The 21,111-nt window shown below is 48.0% G+C and overlaps 1 long non-coding RNA gene across 9 annotated transcripts in view; it reads left to right on the top strand.

Annotated features, from left to right (window-relative positions):
- The window catches only part of LOC135903160 (uncharacterized), a 313,803-nt gene that overhangs the window by 32,197 nt on the left and 260,495 nt on the right, over positions 1-21,111 (top strand). For 6 of the 9 annotated variants that reach the window (XR_010564745.1, XR_010564740.1, XR_011511031.1 and 3 more), the window contains exon 4: positions 19,982-20,052. This is a non-coding gene — a long non-coding RNA (uncharacterized lncRNA). Of the gene's footprint in view, positions 1-2,914; positions 3,126-5,320; positions 5,567-19,981; positions 20,053-21,111 lie in introns of those variants that run through there. The other 3 variants (XR_010564738.1, XR_010564739.2, XR_011511032.1) reach the window with 3 other exon arrangements.

The following is a 21,111-nucleotide window of genomic DNA, read 5'->3' as shown; positions in this document are numbered from 1 at the left end:
AGTGAATGACGAATTTTTCTTCAACTGCGGGGCCTTTCTTTCGAAGAAACCGTATGGGTGTCCTTTGTAGCAATTGCTACGATTGGCTGGATGTCGCATTTTCCCTTAATAATTTACTTCTCTCCACCTTGCGGGTTTCCGCAGAACTATTACGTCATCGCCTATACAAAGTAGGTATTTTTCAACTTCAACGAGTTTCGGGACGTACAGAGTTAAATCTTGATAATACGGCGGGAAACAGTTGCAGGAACCCAAATAATAACTCGTATATCTGTATGTAACTGCGAAGAATATTTAGACTGCTCGTTGACCTCGCGCCTTGATTTAGAGAATACATTTAGATTGAATATTAGGGTCTTTATATTGGAAATCGATATTGGAAATGTCGGAACGTTTTTGTGAATACGAGTCTTGTTCCCGTGTTCACAAAAGAAAGTTTCGAATGCTAGAACTATTCGTAAGAGCCGATGCCAACTAATGGTGATACTGGAGATATTATTAGCGAAGGCGTCTGGTCAGTGAGAAAGAGCACATACGGACGAAAAGCGTTATGAATATGTGTCTTGATCCTTAGATTCAGTGCCGTACAAACTTTGTCGTGCTATTCATATAGCCGCTACATGTGTTACAATGAAGTTTGAACGCATCTGTTTCGTGAAAGGGGTGTAGAAGCAGGCTGCGGTTAGTGCTGTTTCCGCTTTGTTAAGGTGCGTCCTGACGTTTACGGCCCTACTTAAAGTAAAGAAAATTCCGTCACCGTGTCCGCAGAAGTGCGGTTAACTTGCCAACGAAATCCTCCTTTTTTTACGGCAACGTTGCGTGTCGATGCCTGACCATTGTGATAGTTCACATTCATTGAGTTTTAACAAGAATATGACATCAAAAATAAGGAATAATACGCTGATTAGATGGCATACGAGTTAAGGTAAGAAATAAAAACACGAAGAAGGACAGAAACAGTAGAAAATAAGTACATAAATAAAATACCGTAAACGGAAACAAAAAGATTGAGGCCTAGAACATCGCTGGACACAGCGGTGAAGTGTTTTTCTTTTGAACGCCAAAGAACAATGCTATGAGAAGGACGGGTGGGGCTCTGCATTTTCACTTGCTTTCGTGTTTCACGTTTCTTTGGCTCTCGAAGCGAGTGTATGCCCCTAGCGGCGCGTTGACGTTTGACATTTGCCGCTGCATTGGTCGTTACTTAGTGGCAGAGGGGCGCAGTGGTTGAGAGCAGGTTGCTGACCCAGGACTCCTCCTCTGATCCTGGCGGTTGTTCATCGTGCTGTCCGCTTCATTTTCGCTTTCTTCAAGAACGCCGCCGGAAATCCATGCTGGCCGGTCTTGCAAACTGTCCCTTCGAGCCGTTATAGGCTCTCCATTTTCACCCATCCCCTACCTTCTTGTCGACGCCACCTCTTGCGTCGTGTTTTGGATGCTTCCAGTTTCCTCGCTCCAGCTTGCGATATTTGTCATCGCACTGTCTCTCTGCATCACACGCGCTGCGATGCGCAGAGTCAGTTTTGTTTCCGCTGTCACTTTTTCGAGCGCATCACTGCAGGCAATGCTGACCCCAGGCAACGAATTTGAGAACAGAAAGGAATCTCCGGAAAAAAATATATATGCCCCCCCCTCCCCCAATATCCACAGCGCCCTCTACTACCGAATGTTTGCTCACGTTGGCTGCCTTATTTTTTTCTCCTCACGCTCATTGTCGTTTTGCCTTGTGCTTTGACTCGTTTAGAAACGTCGCCCTGAAGTATAGACAGTCTTTATGCTATCCTTCGACGATAAAATCGCAGCGTGTGCCCGGGAGTCCTTTCATCAGGTAGTGTGCTTGTTTTGTTCGGCTGTGCAGTTAATACAATTTAGTTTTCTCACCCTAACGTTCGTAAATAGCTAGAACGCAAGTAAATAAACACAACAGAAGGATGCCGCCGCGTTTTGGATGTGACCATCGCATTTGACAGCTCAAGCAATGTTGTAATGTCGCAAGTGCACGGGAATCGGCCTGTCTTATTCTTGTCTTGCGTAACCTGAGGCAGACGAAGACAAAGTGACTGCGAGCCAGAACGCCATTTTTCTAGCTCAACTATTGAAGTCGCCTTCCCAACTTCACTACAATATTTCAGGCAGAATCATTAGCGATTATAATAGCATTACGAAAACTCCCCCAAAATGATTCATTAGCTGTTATTGTGACCAACTCACTATCTCACAGCACTTACTGCATCTTTAAATTCAAGAATTCAACGAACATTTCGTTCGATGGTACCTTCCTGCTTACGGAAAGTTTGTTTGCTTTGGGTACCGGGGCATCGTGGGTTGCGCTTGAACGAAATGGCTGATTCGCTCGCGCGAGTATCCCTCAATGACGCTATCATATCGGTTTTGCCGACATCAGCTTATGTCACCGTGTCTAGGTACAGAAAATGCTCTGTGTCGCAAAACTCTGCAATATCCATGCAAACGCTGTCTTCTGAATTCCACCATCTTGGCTTCCCATGGAATAATAATTGGTGTCCATCAAGACAATTGGAGAGAGAGAGACAAAATGGAAGGAAAGACAGAGAGGTTAGCCAGAGTAAATACCGGCTGGCTACCCTGTGCTGGGGAGAGGGGTAAAGGGATTAAAAGGAGAAGGAAGAGAGAAAAAGAACAAGAAAAATTCACACAGTAACGCGATGTTACGCGCAACAATAGTCAAAGGCGTTCGCACAATTCACATGTCCTTAAAAACTTGAGCAAAGCCCTTAAGGCCTTGAGTGCCGAAACCAGTCTGGACCAGTGTCCTAGAACTTTCTTTTCTGTGAAGGGGCGATTGTCCAGTTTTTCGAGCACGGTCACGAGCACTTTTCTTTGCACACTGTAACGTGGACAGTCACAGAGGAGGTGCGCGATTGTCTCTTCGCAGCCGCAGGTGTCTCAAGCAGGGCTGTCGGCCATTCCAATGCGGAAGGAATAGAAGTTCGTGAATGCCACGCCGAGCCATAGGCGGCACAGAAGTGTTGCTTCCGCTCGAGGCAACCCTGGTGGAAGACGGAGTTGCAAACTTGGATCCAATCTGTGAAGACGTGTGTTCGTGAATTCACTGGTGTTCCACAGAGTTAGCGTAAGCTCGCGTGCCAGGGATCGAAGACTTGTGGCTGCATCTGTTCTTGACAGCGGTATGGGTACAATCTGGGCACCATCATGGGCCGACCATTGGAAGTTTCTTTTACAAAATTGAGATGCCGTATACCGCCTCTAAATTTTTACCTACACAGGTCTGGTCTCGCTATGTCCCTTCTATGTTCTTTTTGCACTGCACTTGAATTTATAAAACATTACTTTCTCTCGTGCTGCCGCTTAAGACAACTAAAACTCTTAGAAAGCCCTTTTAGCAAACTTGGGCTATCGCTCACCTCACCAATCATTCTTTCTTTTAGGGCGACTTCACTGAGATTCATCCACAGGGATGCTTTTCTTGCAGTTTACAATTATATTAAGAGAAAGAAAGATTACTTTGCTGATTTTTAATATCATCAATTATTTCTATTATTTCTTTATGTTCACTTATTTTATCAAAATTCTTAACAATATTTTCATTGCACTTCTAAATTACAGTTCTTTAGTCCCACGCTCCACTGTTCAAATCTAGTTTTGCTTTAATTCTAACCATACGGAAAACTGCCTGCTTCTTGGCCAGTCCCGCATAGTGAGTATGCGCCAGTGTTTGGGAAACGAAACCAAACAAAACTATTTTCGCCTGATTTCTGTGTATATCACGGGAGAGCCACGATGGGTTTTGGCACGGATGCAACTTGACGTTCCCACGCCTCTGCTGGGGATGGCGACTTCAGTGGTGGCTGCGTCTAGGAAGCGGACTGGCCTCCAGAGTGACACAGATCATGACGATACCAGTGTATACTCGCTCAGCAGTGAAGACTTCTCCGATGACGACTTTCAGCTTGTGAGGAGCCGCAAGGCGAAACGAAGAAACACCAGGGCGAACCTGTCTTGAAGCACGTCGACTATGGGACCAACTCCGAATACTTCAGTCAATACTATTCTATATTTATACCAGAACTCGCTACCGACAACCTGAGGCTACTCAACAGACAGTCTGTCTCGGTGCTCCTTGAAGCAGTGACGCCAAGTCAAGTCACGGATGTCAAAGTCAACAAATGAAAAAAATCTCTTGGCTATTGACGTTGTACACGAGACTGCGTTGCGAACTTTGAGCAAACTTACAAAACTTGGGGGAATAAAGGTCCACTCATATATTCCTCTGGACAGTGACACCACTACTGGTGTTATCTACGACGGGGATCTCTCCATCTCCAGCGCTGACTTGCCTATACTAGTGAAGCCAGCCGTCGATGGCTTTGCCATAACTCACGTGTCTCGACTCGGCGCATCCAGCTGTGTGAAGGTAATTTTGAAGGGCGAATCTCTTCCCTCACACGTCAAGGTGGGCCACTTTAGACACCCCGTACGAGAATTTATCCGAAGGCCACTCCAATGCCGCAATTGCATGAGGCTAGGGCATGTAAGCGCTGTATGCGAGAACACGAGAGTTTACTCGCGCTGCGCACAGTCCCACGCTGCAAATTCCTGCGTAGCCACGGTTCTCAAATGCCCCAATTGCATTGGGTCCCATGATTCTACCTCAAAGGACTGTCCCAAAATGAAGAAGGAAAGGGAGATATTGAAGCAGATGGCCTAGAGACCGTTCGTCTCGTCGCGAAGCTGTTGCGGCCCTTAGAAAGCGACGCTCCCGACGCCATCGGGCTTCAAAGAACGCAGATGCCTCCGTAAAGAGCGCGGTACATCCGACAGCTCCTCCTCCTCTGCCCCCTAGGCCTGGCGGAGTCGAGTCTAAAATCGTGTCGCACAACGCCAATGCTGAAGCTTACCAATACTGAAGATCCGGCGCTTCTACACGGCAAAACACCTCGATTCCGGCTGCCGTTCCGGCGCATCGGACGTCGGATCGGACACCGAATCGGACTGTGTGTCTCCCGCTTAAGATTTCTGGTTAAGTCACTGAAGCGAATTTTCGGCATTGAAGTCGCTGACGGTGAACTTGGCTAAAGCTTCTTAGCCATAAGTACTGATGTGGGGAATATAGTGACGTACAGGTCAGTTGCATTATAAATGGAGTACTTCAGGCACTACGCGTTTTTGTTACTACTTGTGGTGCCACCTCGAGGGCTTTAATGACAGCTTAACAGATACAGCTGCCTGTGCAGGTTATGCAGGCTTGCCATTTTCCTGCTTTTTATTAAAGTTTGCCAGCAGGCATAAATGACGGCATCTATGATCTGTTTCACTCCAGGCGCCATGTTTTACGCTACACGCAAGTGACTACACCGCACGTCATTTGGGACTGTTGCATGCGGCAGGACATGCTGCGTCGTCATGGTTTCATTACTGTGCTGCGCCAACCCAGCCCATCGAAGAATGGGCCATTCCGCAGCTATGTACCGTTGTGCGACTCCCATAAAAATGACTCCGTACTTTTCTTTTATCTTTGAGCAGTGAACCAATAAATTTTATGCATCTGCGGCTCTGACGAGAACAATTTTCGCCCTTTCCCGTGTCTAGGCCTCTTTAGGACTTACAGCAGCCCTATGGAGATGATATCAGAGAAATTATGCAACTAGGTACTAGAAATACATTTGCACTGAACGAAAGGACGAATTTTATTCCGCGCTAGCTGTTTCAGTAAAGAAGCGATGCTTTTGTAAGGCTAGGGAACCGAAGCTTCTCGCTCAAGGGCGGCCCTTGCTTCTTTGTTTACGTCATTGCGCTCGGTGTTGTTAATAGTTCGTCACCGTAAAACGGAAGAGCAGATTAGTCACCGCGTACTCCGTGTAGCTCGCATGATGGTGCGAGGCTTTTCTCTTGGTGCTACACCGACTAGTGCCGAATGTTGGGTATCCAACTTCGCCACTGCAAGAGCGCCCTCAACGACAGCCAACAGCAGATAAGACTTACATTTTGTTCTGGATGAATTCCAGAAGAACACGAGCTTTAAGAGACTTGGATAATACCAGCTAATGTTTGTCACGTTTAAGGTGCGTGACACACACTCATTGCCAATCACTGCATCACTTAGATTACCGCTTGCTGTACTAATAACCCACCCTGTGCTATTAGTATTCTCTGGGTAAGATGAAGAATCAATGTGCGTCGCGTCCAAAAGTTAGCGTGAGGAAGTGAGTAAGGAAAGAAAATGAATGTCCACAATATAGACGTTGGCAAAGCGACTTTTCCCAAAAAGAAAGACATTGGGCAGTTTATGCAATTTCACGACCATTTTTCTATTCGCTCACACTTTCTTAAAGCATCCAAGTTGCTTAATCGATGGTGGACGCACCCGATGTTAACTAAATCAAAGGATAGCAGAAGGAAGGAAAAGAACAAAATTTTAATTGGGTCTGGCTGCGTTCAGAAGTTTCAGACTACGACACATTTTTCCTAATTAAGATGTACGTAATGCCCATATATTGATTTCTCCTTTTATTCCCTTTACCCCTTTCCCCAGCACAGGGTAGCCAGCCGGTACTTACACGGGCTAACCTCCCTGTCTTTCCTCTCCTTTGTCTCCTCCTCCTCCCATATATTGATAATATGATAAAAAGCAGAATAATTAAGGATACGTAAAACATCCTTGAGAAAACTGCCATGACACGCCTGCGATCAGAACTTAACGTTCTTATGACGTTCTTAACGTTCTTAGCAATCTTTTATTGCTTTGTGTGACTTGAACGCTCCGATTACTAACTTTGTAGTGCTTTTGCAGTCAACGTTTTTAGGAAACACAAAGAACACATATTCTATGGGTCTGCATTTTAAAGCGGCTCCTTTGTTAGCGCTAGCTTTAACCGCTTGCACAAGAAAAACGAAAACACGGGGTGGGCCTAGTAGTGGGCGGGAAGAAATTCTGGCGCATGGTCTTTATTTTCACTCAAAGCAGGAAGAGCCCACATAAGCGAGGAAGCGGACGAAGAAGCAAATGGCCGAACAGAAACAAAATGTCCCGAACGACAGGAAAACGGTGAGGAGTCACGAAACGAAGGGGGGGAGGGTGATTTGTCAACCTCTATTCGTTTTCATGCGGGCTCGACCTGCAGCTGCGCAGTGCCCCACGTGACGCTGTTGTGCACGATGCGGAAGCACCAGCCGTGTCAGCAGCGAACGGTAGCTCGCGTTTTCCGAGACGATAGCCGCCGCTCTACTGCGGACGTAATCGAATGGGTGCGCGGATAAACGGTCGCCGGCGCCGTGCGCGAGAACTGCCGGATGCAATTCCGCACCGCGGCGCCTGCCGCTCGGCGGCTTGCAATAGATGGGCTGCTGCCCGCGCCCTCTTTACGCGTGCCTGCTTCTTGCAGCGTAGCACGCAACATCGCTCCCCCTGTTTTCACGGGGCCACGCGAAACTGGGGAAATTTGTAGGTTTATTTTTGTAGCTGTTTCTCCGGGCTGGATGAACACAACGCGCTGTAGTAGATGCTTTCTCTTTCTACACCGTCAATGGCCTAGGCGCTTGAGATTCTCCTTCCCTAGGCACTCACTTGTGCACGTTCGTTTTTCCACAGCCGGCGCTCCCCACGCAAGCTCGATTTCTAGCGATGACACGCGTAGTGACAGTGCGCGCGAATGAATTGCGAACACAGCTGCTCGCCTCACTTGGTCGCGCTCAACGAAGTCTTGCGCGCAAAAGGCCGATGAGCCGAAATTTAATATTTCAGAGGCCAACACATTGTGCCCAGAGACAGCACCGCCAACAGCGAGGCTGGTGGAGGTCTGGAGAGTATGATGATAACTTATCACTGTCATTGTGAATTTTAGTCTTAAAGCAAAGCACGACGACATAGTTGTGTATTTTTAGCGCACAAAGGTAGGTCTAAAGGTTATGCGCTTTTGTCATAAAAACTCATTGAAGCGTGGCAAAGTGGCGCGAGAGGCATGCGACCAGTAACGCGCTCTCCGCGCCGGATGCCACGCACGTGCACACCTCACCGCACCGACTTCTGACCTACGGTACACGCTTTCGTGGTAACCGCTACTACCACTAATTTAAAACGTGAACTCACAATCTTGTTCCAATAGGCACACTAGCAGAGAATTCAGTGTCCATTGACTCATGTGTAAATCTCCGCAAAAGCGGCAATAAGTTTGTAGCATGCTGTCCTCAATTTGGTGCCTTGTGAACCGTGGGTGCTTTTCCGCAATTAGACAAAGTGTGCGGCAAAGTACTCTTTTCCGACGAATAAAAAAAAACTGCGCATCAAGAAAACAAGGTTCATAAAAAAGAAAGTTAGATTATGGAGTTTTAACCACGATGTTGTTATGAGGCACGCCGTAGTGGGGGACTCCGGAATAATTATGGTCAGGGGATTCGATCCCCTTACCTCGTGTTTAGTAGCCCAACAAGATAGCCACTAAGCAACCGCAGCGGGTAGCAACAAGGGTCATCATGCGCGCGCTCGCGTAACTGTGTGCAACACCTCAAGACGTGCGTCCATGCGCGCTTGCTTGTTTGTGTGTATTTCACAGTAGGAGCCTCGCTTCAAAAGAGAGTCCACGAATGTTCCTGAGTTAGTTTCGATTTTATCGATCCTGTGAAGGCTAAATAATTGTTCGCGTTGCTCTCACAAGAGCTTGTCTACTGCATATTTTGTCAATAGGTTTGGCAATGAGGAAGGAAAAAAGAAATTTTGGGATTTTGAGTGCGAAAACAAAGATTCGATTATGAGGCACGCCGTTGTGGGGCCTCCGGATTAATTTTGACAACCAGGGGATCATTAACGTGCCCCCAATGCACGGGACTCGGGCACTTTGCATTTCGCTTCCATGGAAATGCGGCCGCCGAGGCTTGGATTTCATCCCGCTACCTCGTGCTTAGCAGTGCAACACCATAGCTGCTAAACCACCGCGGCGACTAAAGGTAATCAGGGGGGCGGCCTTCAAATTTCTCGAAGACATTCACCAACTAAGAATAATAATTAAATACTGAATTAACAACTCCGTTAATAAGTTAATGATTACCCAAATAACTGTGCAAGGTACGTCTTATGTAAAGGCTACCACTATGGACGTACTCCAATGTGTATATAAGATCATGTCGACGAACGCGCACGCACACACGCACACGCACGCACGCACGCACGCACGCACGCACACACACACACACACACACACACGCACACACACACGCACACGCACATACATGCACACACGCACGCACGCACACGCGCACGCACACACGCACACGCGCACGCACGCACGCGCGCACACAGACAGACAGACAGACAGACGCGCGCGCGCCTTAACAAACACGCAATGCACATGTGTAAATGAATGGGCAGAATTTTAGACAATTTTATTTCATTTCAATATATCGACTGAGTGTCAACCAGTCTCAACTGACTGCGCCGAGAGGGTAGCGCCTTCTAACAACATATGCATTTATGGAACTTATAGTCAGAACATTGCTGGTGCGTTAAAGCAGTGTTTTGGTCAGGGATGGGCGGTTATGTCACACGGCAGGAGCAAGTAGTTTTGCATCGGCAGAGGGCACATTGACTTGAAGAAGCGCCAAATTTAAACCGTAAGGCGGTTTATCACAGCTGGAGTTTGAACGGTGATTGCAGAGCGAATGTCATTCAGTCTGTTTGCACGCGCATGTTTTTGTGAGGCAGCAGGAAAGGAGAGGGAGAGTATATGCGTGTGTGTGCACGCCTTGAGCGTGCGTGCGTGTGTACTTGCATTTGCGTGTGCGCGCGTGTTTGTGTCTCCGTATTTGAATATGCGTGCGCACAAGTACGTGTATGCGTGTGCGAGCATACGCGCGCCTGTGTCTGTGTGCTGTTCCGTGTCAGTGCGCGTGCACATATTTGTGCGTGTGTGCATGCGTATGCGCGTATAAATGTGAATGCGGACGAATATGTGTCGTATCTGTGTGTGTTTGTATGTGCGCGCGCGTGCATATGTGAGCAAACGAGTGAGCTTTTCCCTGCTTACACCTACTCTCGGGGATGAATGCGATGTAGAGCATATTCAAACCCATATTTAAATCTTCGAGACAAGAACGAATGTCACTGTATTTATAGTATTATATCCTGAAAGCGAAATAAACGTAAAAAAAGGACGCCGGAGCCGTCGGTATGGCCACCCCAGATTTATTCACGATGGCACCGTCACCATCGGCACTGCTCCGTGAGCAGCTACCGAGCTGTTCACTTTCGCTATCTTCCTCCTCTCGGTGGCAGCGCATTGTCTTGATGCCAGCGACGCGATAAATCTGCGCCATCATTGCGTCATGCATCGCTTCTGCGAGCAAGAAAACATTTTGCGGCACACGTTCGCTGCTATATTGCTATATTGACATTGAAATTTTAAACTGCTTGCCTTCGAAAAAAAAAAAACAGCGTGAATTAAAATCGAAAGCGCACTGGCCACAAGGAACATGCTCACCGAACCATACTGTTCATGACATCACAATAGGCTAGTGACGGTCCGGTTGACCTTACAGACCTGTTTCGGCGTCAGTTACGCTTTCCAAGACCATTTATTTGGAAAATGTTCGTTCACATAGCTCCTGTAGAAAGACGCATGTTTAATCAAAATTTCTTCGCTCGGCTAGATAATCTCGAGGATGGGCTCCAAAGTACTCATTTTATTTAGTCACCTAAGATAAATTATTGAAAACTTAATTAACGTAGCTTCGTTCATTACGCACACAACTTCTCAACTTACTCCGCATCTAGAGGTTACTAATCTGAACATTCGAATGATAAAGTGATCTAACATTGTTGTAAACAATATTTGTATTGGTTTAATAGTTTTGTTCGTTGCAATTAAAAGCAGCCGGCGTCAGTCTCGACAACAGGGGTGCGCCGCCAGAAGGCGCGGAGGGCTGTTTCGCTACGTGCTCGTGTGCACTGCAATATTTTTTGGCCGAATGTATGTTCTCGATCACATTTGAGCGTCCGAGTTTACGCTGCGATGTACGAGTATTCCAGTCTGATGATCCGATGCCTTGGTCCGTAGATCACACTCAGAGCAAGCGCTACTTTGCGCGCAGCCATCGTTGTGCCTTGAGTGTTATTTTCTTTTTCAACGCAAGCTCACCTTATAATGAATTAGATTCTTGACTCACCCCTTTGGAACTGCCTTGTTCTTCACACCACTACAACGTGACAGTATAGACGTGTTACATCTTCACTGAGTGAACATTGGGAAATGGAGTAGGACTTTTGTTGCGCGTTTGCACATTTAACGCAACAATTTATTTTTCATAGCTTACTTTTTAATTTAGGAGGTTGTAAAAGGGAGCAACTTTACATTAACAGGTCTTAAAGATAAAGAAAATTTAAATGTTTATTAATCAGCTTTCACCTTACGGCAAGGAAGGAAACTTCAATAAAGATATTGTAACGAAGAAGAGTTGTAACGAAGAAGAGCCATGTTGTATCGCGAGACGGCGTCCTTCCAGATCCAGCCAAGCTCCGCGGTGTCACCGACTTTCCGCAACCGAAGAAGTTAAAGGAGCTTCTAAGTTTCCTTGGTTTATGCTCATACTTCCGACGTTTCATTCGAAATTTCGCTTCCATAAGTGCACCACTGACAGCCCTTCTAAGTGGCGACAAAGAACTTTCCGCTTGGTCGCCCGCCTGTGATGACGCCTTCACGAAATTACGCCGCCTGCTAACCTCGCCACCTATCCTCCGCCACTTCGACCCTGCAGCGCCCACAGAGGTCCACGCCAGTGGCGTCGGACTTGGCGCCGTACTCGCGCAACGAAAAGCGGGGTTTGATGAATATGTCGTTGCCTACGCGAGCCGAACTCTGACAAAGGCCGAGGCTAATTACTCTGTTACAGAGAAAGAGTGTTTAGCCATTATTTGGGCCCTTGGAAAATTTCGTCCTTATTTGTATGGTCACCCTTTCGATGTCGTCACTGACCATCACGCCCTTTGTTGGCTGTCTACCTTTAAGGACCCATCTGGCCGACTTGCTCGCTGGGCCCTTAAGCTACAGGAGTACGACATCCGCGTTCTCTACCGTTCAGGTCGCAAACACACGGACGCTGACGCCCTTTCTCGCTCACCGGTCTCCGTTGACTGCGCTTGCCTATCCACCCTTGAGCCCACAGTTTTATCTCATGCACTGCGCAACATGGCGTCGGAGCAGCGCAAGGATCCCTGGATCAGCGCTCTCATGAGCATCCTTTCTGATCCATCCACCTCTTCACCATCTCGCGCTCTTCGCCGCCAGGCTACCCACATCTGCATTCGCGACGGCCTTCTTTATCGTCGTAATTACCTCTCTGACGGTCGCAAGTGGCTTCTCGTGATACCCCGCCATCTCCGTGACCTTATCTGCGACGCTTTCCACGCAGACCCTCAATGCGCGCATGCCGGCCTCTTCAAGACCTATGCTCGACTACGCGTCCGATTTTATTGGCGCGGCATGTACAACTACGTCAGAAAGTTCATTCGCTCCTGTGCTCAGTGCCAACGCCGAAAATTACCTCCCGGACAAGTCTACCCGTCACAACCCCTTCCCTGCCCTAGTTGGCCCTTTGATCGTGTTGGTATAGACATATACGGACCGCTACCCTCCACTCCAGCAGGCAACCGCTGGATTATTGTTGCAGTGGATCACTTAACCCGCTATGCTGAAACAGCTGCTCTGCCGACTGCCACCGCCCGCGACGTTGCATCGTTTCTGTTACGACATTTCGTTCTTCGCCACGGTGCCCCTCGCGAACTGCTGAGCGATAGAGGCCGCGCCTTTCTTTCCGATGCTTTGAATGCACTACTCGACGAATGCCGAATCATTCACCGCACCAGTACAGCGAACCTCCGCAAACTAACGGCATGACCGAGCGCTTCAACCCGTACTCTTGGCGATATGCTCTCCATGTACGTCGCCTCTGATCATTCAAACTGGGACCAAGTTCTCCCTTTCGTGAAAATCCGCACAATACTGCGGCCCAAGCAACTGCTGGTTTTTCCCCTTACTTTCTCCTATACGGACGAGAACCTTCTAGTACGCTCGATACCATTTTGTCATATACACCTGACGCATCCGAAAGTACTCCGCTATCTGAAGCTGCTCGTCATGCCGAGGAATGCCGCCAGCTTGCCCGCTCTTTTTCCACCGAGGACCAGTGGCAGCAGCACTCCCGTCAACCTGCCGGCCGTTCTGCACCTACTTTTTTGCCTGGCTCTCTCGTATGGCTTCGGGTACCCGCTACTACATCCGGCCTCTCCTCAAAACTTGTCGCAAAGTACCTAGGACCCTACCGCGTTCTGGAGCAAACGTCCTCCGTCAATTACATGGTAGAGCCCCTCACGCCATCGACGGACCTACGCCATCGCGGCCGCGAACTTGTCCACGTCTCTCGCATTAAGCCGTACTACGACGCAATGTAGTCTCTCCGCCTTAAGCCGCCAGGATGGCGCCTTTTTCTGCGGAGGGCGATTGTAACGAAGAGTAGCCTGCCTGCACCACAGCACCATCGCTACCGGCATGAGCTCGTGGTTGCTGTCTTTCGCCGAATGCTTGTGATGGCTACCCTTTCGCGCCCGTTGCTAATAAATCTCTTAGCAATATCCTTATTATAAAAGCCTATCCGCTTGACAACGTTTCATCTGGGGTGCAATCGGAGATCTTTGTTCGATACGCGTTCTCTTCGGTTGCTGCAACGTCACAAAGTGGCAGTATGCTAAATTTGTGAGAACGGGGCCGACAGAGCAGCCAATCGGCAAGCAGTGAACTCCCCGGAAGTTTAATCCCCTCGTTTGTCGTCTGCTTGCAGACAGTATACTACGAAACGAAATGTTTCTCGTCTTCCAATGAATGAAATCTTTATCTAAAAAAATGTATTTTTTTTCTTCTCAAGCTTGAACACGTTTTCAAATAGTAATGCGTGCGACTACTACAATTTATAACTATCAGTTTCTCAGCGTCGTCTCTAGGTGTTGTCGCGCACAGCGAGAAAAAAACAAAGAAACGGCGGGAACACTGGCACACTTTTCAAGAGGCAACAACTACATTCTAGTGGCTCGCTGGCATCTGATGACGGGGTCGAGATCGCCGCACAACCAACGCACTATTTGTTTCGAGAAAGGAAAGCGACGCCGAAATTCGCTTTCTGCCATTTATTCAAACGCATTTCGCACCTTCACTGCTCTCGTTCCTCCTCAAGTAACGCCAATGCAACAACTGAAGTTCCCATCGCAATCGCCATTTTCTCGATTTAAATTATAGATTGGGTTCGAACCTGCCATTCCGTGGCCGAAGCCGCCGTTTGGTTCCAATCCAAGCCACCAGACGTGTCATGCGAACCCGGTGTCTGCCGGTCTCATACGAGCGTATTATCGCTCCAAACTTCCCAACTCCCGTCGCGTTCGGCGCCTAGCAACGTGCTCGGTTGCAAGATGATTGACAGGAGCGTGTCGTCATTTTCACGTAACCAAAAACGTGGCCGCGCCCCGCGGCTGGCGACGTCGGCGCGGAGTAGGCCAATCGCGCGCGCCGGTAATCAAACGAACGCGCCGAACAACGATCTCTGATCGCACCCCTGAGTTCCCCTTTGTAAGCTTATACCTACCTGAAGGTAGTCCTTATCATGGGCCTTTGACATATCTAAGCAGTCGAACAAAGGGTTATTCCGAATATTTCATATTTCGGGAAAGCGTGTTACCCTCCGGCCCTTCACTCCGGTTCGCAAACACGCACAAGACGAAAGCATCGCCGTCATGCTGTCACACTGTCGACAGCACACGCGCGGACAATGCGTGGAGGGTTAGAGGTCTCCAGATAGGCTCAGTGTGTTTGGCTGCGAAAGCGATGACCCCACGTGGACGTGCCGTCATTCTTACTCTGCTGGCACGAGCGTAGTGCGTACAAGCACTAGTGTTCCTGCTGAGCAGGCTGTGTGCATACCACACCGTGGTGCCTAAGCTGACCTGAACCAAAGGACGAGCAAATGTCAAGCCATATCCGATCTTTTGATTGGGCGTTGACAAACGCCGATGGTTTTTCGAAGTCCATCACTTCTCGTGCATCATGCAGATGCGACGCCTGCGTTCCTCATCTCACCAGTCTTGTGAGACGCCTGGTACCAGGGCGCAGTTTCTGCTCAATTATCTCGCGTGCCGCGGCACGTCAGCGTGTCTCCTCTGTGTATCAGAATGACACCCGAAGAGCTCGAGCGCGACGATAAACCTTGCTGTCGCTTTCAATGCTCCGCCTTCGGACGAGACCTCCATTTTTTTACTGAACATTTGACATCGGACTTGCCATATCTAATAATGGAAAGTGGATTTGTTTCAACAGCCCAGAAAAAAAACCTTTTGCTAGAATTGCTCCCCCTTCTCAGTTGGAACCTATCAATAGACCTTTCTTTATACCTGCCATCGTTGACAGCAAGACGACCAATACCGCCACCCGCATTCTTTGGCGCAAAGATATTGTGCTTAGTTTGTGCTTACTTGTGGTGTTAACAGTGTTTTGTTTTTGAAGTTGCCCTCAGATGTTTATGAATTTGTTTGTCATAATGAATAAGAATGCGCCGCTCATTGTCATCTCCCGCCTACTATTGACAGAGAGTTTACACGTCTTTTCCCGTCCCCCAGAGTAGGGTAGCCAACCAGACGCATTTGTGGTTACAATCCCTGCCGTCTCTCTTTATTTCCTCCTGCTCCTTCTTGCACGCATTGTTGCTAACCCCGAGCCGTCTCGTATGTTGCATTTCTAATCTATATTGTATTTCGCCGCTGATTAAAAGTAGCAAGCATTTGACACGCGCGTATGCACGCACGCGCGCGATCAAGTACACGGAAGAAATAAACAAAGAAATGTGCGTGTGGTGAACAAGAAGGCAAGAAGTTTAGTAAAAGTGCAAACTGCCAAATCGTTACAGAAGCGCTTAAACTTATTCGTTCTGTACAGCTTCATTATCCAAAGTACAACGCAGCGTAATCAACAGGGTATAGGTGAAAAGCGCATTGGCGTGCGACGGTTTGATATGCATCATTTCTGTCACTGCAATTTCGACGTTAGTGCCTTGCGCGGACACATTTTTCGCAATAGAAGGCGGGGGTAATATGTCAGATAAGGAGAAAGAGGAGAGTTACACATTCCTTTTGTAACGTTCCAATAGCCCTGCTTTGAACTCATATATGAATGTCGCAAGTGAATGCGCAAATCTCTTAGAAAGTGGTTACATTGTTCAACTGCGACAGATCATGAACGGCGCACACAGTAAAGAGGCCAGAGCCCTGATTTCTGCCCAAGGCTGGTGCAGATCATTTGCTGGCTAGAGGACTCCCTTAAGTCACTTTTACTGGAATGGTTCTTTTTTTTCAATATAGGCATGTGGTAATCGAAATTGGAATCTCGACGAGTCGGATGTTTCAGATCTGGCGATATATTGTGTGTTACCTAACTCAGGCTTAAGACAGATTTTGAGGTCTTACTAGATTCCTTTTCCTTCAACAGAGGGGTAATAGAAAGACTGGTGAAGATGACCCAAAGGAGCTGGGCTAAGAAATGCTATTGCTTCAATTGTGGAAAAGCTGAGTTGTCCCTGGGGAGCGGGCATCTGTTACCTAAAGATAAAAAGAAAGGCCTTAGAAAAATATACGCTGACGTGGACGGAGGCGCCGAGCTTTCGCGAAATCAGACTCGCTATGACAGAAAGCAGTAATTTTGTGTCGTACAAATAAACAATGACGGGCAAAAGTACACAGGGAACTGACATAAAATACTGAAGAAAGAAGGCTCACAGTGGTATTTTGTGCAAAGACCAGTGCCTATCGAAATTGCTTCGAAAGTGATGTATACCGCTGCTTTAGAAATTGACCGGTATACTTAATTTTATCTGTTTGGCTCTGTTTTCTTTGTTGCTTAGTGAACTTGTCTTGTTTAAGTTTTCCACCAATGGGGCCCAATACCGCTCCACGCGTTCGGTGCGTTTCATCTTTCCTTGGTGAGGGCTCTTGCTGTTATATTTTCCTCCCTTCTTCAGGTCTTCACTGATGTTCCTTCTTCTGTGAGAGGCGCGTGAAATAGGTCGATTGAAGCTGTCGAGATTCTACGCGTGCGCCACTATCTTGGGATGTCCATTTTTAGATATCGATTTGAGAATGTTTATTTTATGGGTTTACTTCGACCTCCATTCCCTTTCTTGGAAAAGTTCAATTTCCGAGACGTGGCCTTTTTGTTGCGTCCCTATTAAGTGGAATGGACCGTTTAATGCTGGGTCGTGCGAACGAAAAGTGTGGGCACACTAACTAAAGCTAATATTTAGTTTGCGCGAAGAACAAAGCGCAGTTCTATAACCTTGTCACGTAAACTCAGAAAAAAGGTGAAATATAAGCTTCGACTGGTTTTGTGCGAGATATCTTTGTTGTTTGATACAATGAGCAAGATGGCATGCTAAAGAGGGTAGTAGCGATCTTAACAATCCTTGAAGCGGGCACTTTGAATACATATCCTGCACACAACGAGTTTGATTTTTTCGTCATTACAAAATAGAGAAAAGAGAAGGAACATTTAGTGACTAAGGGTAGGGGACCTGCTTCTAAACTGACATTTAAAACAAATTCCTTTGTCGAATTATGGCGAGAACGTGCAGTACTGCAGCGGAAATGAAGAAATGTAAATAACGAATGGTAATAATTCCGAGGCAAATATATATGAAGGAAACAAACAAGCAATACATATATGATTTAACGAACGAATGAATAAATAAAGAAGGTATGTTGCAGTAGTAAGTACAGATAGATGGTCGTCGCACGTAGTGCGGCACTTACGCCTCAGAATGAAAAATCGACCAGCAGCTGAGTTGCGAACCATCCATGCTCTAGTGGTTTTCGTTCTCTTTCCTGACAGCAGTGTGCGCGGGCACGTACAAGGCGATCGCGCTGGAACGAACCGGTGACGTTTGTTTGCGTCTGTGGAGTGTCGGCGGCTTATCCGTGGCCCAAGCTGAATGCGCTCTTAAGCGGGAACGCGCTCGACAGCAGCAGCGGCGGCAGCACCAACAGCGGAATCAGTGTTCGTGACGGAAGGGCACGCGCATAAAAGCACATCCCTTGTTTATGCGTCTCCCTTGCCCCGAAGAGTGCACCGAGGCTCGCTGCACTGGGCGAACGCGCTCCGCGGCGCAGCCAATAGCAAACAGGGGCCACAATTAGGAATTGCTTCGATGCTCGCAGAAGTATGCGTGCGCGCCGATTTCGGGCGAAACTTTTTGGGGGCGCGCACTGGCGACGTCCGTTTTCTTCTTCGTTGCTCTTGTCTTGTCATTTTCCTCGCGCAGCGTTGCTTTCGACTTTTAATCGTCGTAATTACGCCGGATTAAAAGGATTGCTCAAAAATGCGACAGGGATTAGCTGCCGAGCACTGTTCTTGCCGCTGCGCTGTGCCGATTGTCGTGATTAATGATGTCGGCCCGGGTCGGTTGTTACTTTTGCGCGCTCTGCTGCTAATTGAGACTGAGAGGAGCACCTGCGTTTCTTGGGGACAGGCCTTATTATACGTCCTGTTTTACTTCTTTATCATCGACTGTCTTTTGTACCACAGCGCTGCTTTCGGGAGAGCCTCTGGTGCTGTGGCGGCAGTGAACTTCCTTGCGAATCGTACGACTTTTGCTGCCACGGCGCGCAAGCCCTTCGCAACACGAGCTCACGTTCTCGCGCTCCGCAGAGGGTGGGTTCAAGCTTCCGGATACTAAACAATGGCCACGCGATCTGCTGACTTCGTCGCACCTTTCGCGTTTGATGTGCCCTATTCGAGCCGAGCCGTTCAATAACTCCCTACTGCACACGTAGCGATCTTGCCATTGTTCGGCGTAATTGGCTCCGCCTGCACGCTCCAGGATTTACTCGCCGTGGAGAGGACGAGTCTCGAGCCGGCGCCGCAGAACTTATTGTCTGAGTCAACCTTAGTTACAGCATGACTGGATTGGAAGGGTTACCACAACAAGACGGAACGGAAAATGAGTTGAGACTAACGGAACCTAAAAAAAAAGAGGAGAAAAAGAAAGTAGCAGCTTCGCTTGAAAGGCGAAGCACCGATTGCGATAGCAAATTAGTGGTCAGCTCTACCAAGTAAGGATAGTAGATTTATCAGCCTTATAAACTTGTTAACATAGGTATACTAACTAAATTAACCAACTTGGCGTCGCGCGCCATAAGCAAACATGAACACATCTCACTCGATGACCGCGGAAATTCGCTGTCAAAACGCTGGAGTGAGGAAGCGCGGCAGCAGCGGCGAGCCAATTGATCTTCGTGCTGCCTCTCGCATCAACGCGAACTAAGCCACAAAAACACAGCGTATGGCGGACTCTTCCCGCCGCAGATGGCTTTCAAAATACAGCGGCCGCCCGGGCAGCCCTGAGTATACAGAGCGCGCCTACCCCTCCCTACCCTCCCTCCGGAGCCTTGCGCGCGACGGAACACGGCGCGCTTTCCTCTCCGCTTTCTTCCCTTGCGTGCGCGAGATTTATCGCCGGCTCACCCTCGCACGCTTTCAATCGCACATACATGCGCATAGGGCGCCCGGCGATGATTTTATCGCCCTTGGACTTTAAACGGAACCTCAAGGCGACGGCGACAACGACGCCGATGGTAGAAATGCGCCTGGATTGTCCACATAATTGCTATCACAAGAAAAGGAAACGGCGAGAAACACGCACAGTCGTGCCTGCAATTTTAACGCTACTCTTAGGGATACAATGTTACCGCTATTTTACCATAATTTTACCTCTGTTACCTTTGTAAGTGTAACATCTCCATACCTTTCTGTTGACAATCCAAGGCTTCGGCACATGAGAAATTTTTCGGCGGAGTTGATAGCTCCCTGCAATTTCGCGTACTGTGTGCGTCTGTAACGGCCGCAGCACCTTATAATACATCATGTTTGTAAAAAAAGATAGTCACTGAAGGCGCTCTACACTTTTCCAGGCCAATGAGGCTGACGTCAAAATGTGCTGGATCTGGGCACCGAGACGAGCAAGCTGCGATGCGTCCCAAACGTAAGCCATGCTTTGGACCTCAATTTTATTTGCCCTCAGTGATTAAAAAAAAGAAGAAAAGGGGAGGCTTAAAACTTACAAGAATTAACAGAATAAGGATTTCAGCAGGGAAACCCACGCGTCTAACTAACTATATATATATATATATATATATATATATATATATGTGTGTGTGTGTGTGTGTGTGTGTGTGTGTGTGTGTGTGTGTGTGTGTGCTTGGAAAAGGGCTAATCGGCTTTAGTGAACACCTCTCTTTACACAAAAGGCGTTTTAAAGCGAAGTTTTTTTTTGCGAACTTTGCGTGGTCCTCGTTAGTTGTCCGTGTGAGTACCAGCTATCGCTACTCTAGCCACAAGAACTGTTCGTGTCTTGACGCCGCGTGCGCTTTCACCAATAAAGGGGGAGAATTCAGTAACGTGACTCAAATATTGGTTACCTGCAACACCACCAGATGGTGTTGCCCTCCGCGCGAGCACATCACGGATGGCGGAACCTGCCGATTGCGCCGGCAGTATCGTGAAGGTCTTGCCGCGGCGCGGGCATACCTCGTGGCTTCCTTCGTGCAGATGCCTTGGAGTCGGTGGGGCGCGAGCGTTTGTCACCGTGTCGCGTTCTCGATCAGGAGAAATGCGCCATGTGGTACTAGCAGACAGTGTTTCTGGCGCTGTGCCAATCTCGCTATCTTGCACAGTGCCAGGAATGCATTTGACCGTCTACATCGTTGCGTCCGGTGCAGAGACACGCGAAATATCGCGAAAATGATAGTATCACCGGAAGTGATCACTCGAGAATATCACCCATGAATCAAACTAATAAAACTTGGTTTTGTTATGTATGCAGGGTACGCCGCCGCAGCTGATGACCGTTACGGGCAGGTTATGGCACGCGTTCGTAGACAAAAACCGCCGCGTGCTTATTGCATTTTATAGAAAGATTTGTTGACCAAACCGAACCTAAACGCATTACGTACGCAAAGAAATAGCGTCGTCCTCACTGCGCATGCTCGAAACGTTATTGGGTTTCTGCGATTTACGTGCGCTCTGATAACCTACATTATTT

The sequence above is a fragment of the Dermacentor albipictus genome, chromosome 1 (assembly GCF_038994185.2).
Source record: "Dermacentor albipictus isolate Rhodes 1998 colony chromosome 1, USDA_Dalb.pri_finalv2, whole genome shotgun sequence".
Taxonomy (NCBI): Eukaryota; Metazoa; Arthropoda; class Arachnida; order Ixodida; family Ixodidae; genus Dermacentor; species Dermacentor albipictus.
The sequence above is the reverse complement of the archived record's forward strand: the minus strand, read 5'-3'. Positions and strand labels throughout refer to the sequence as shown.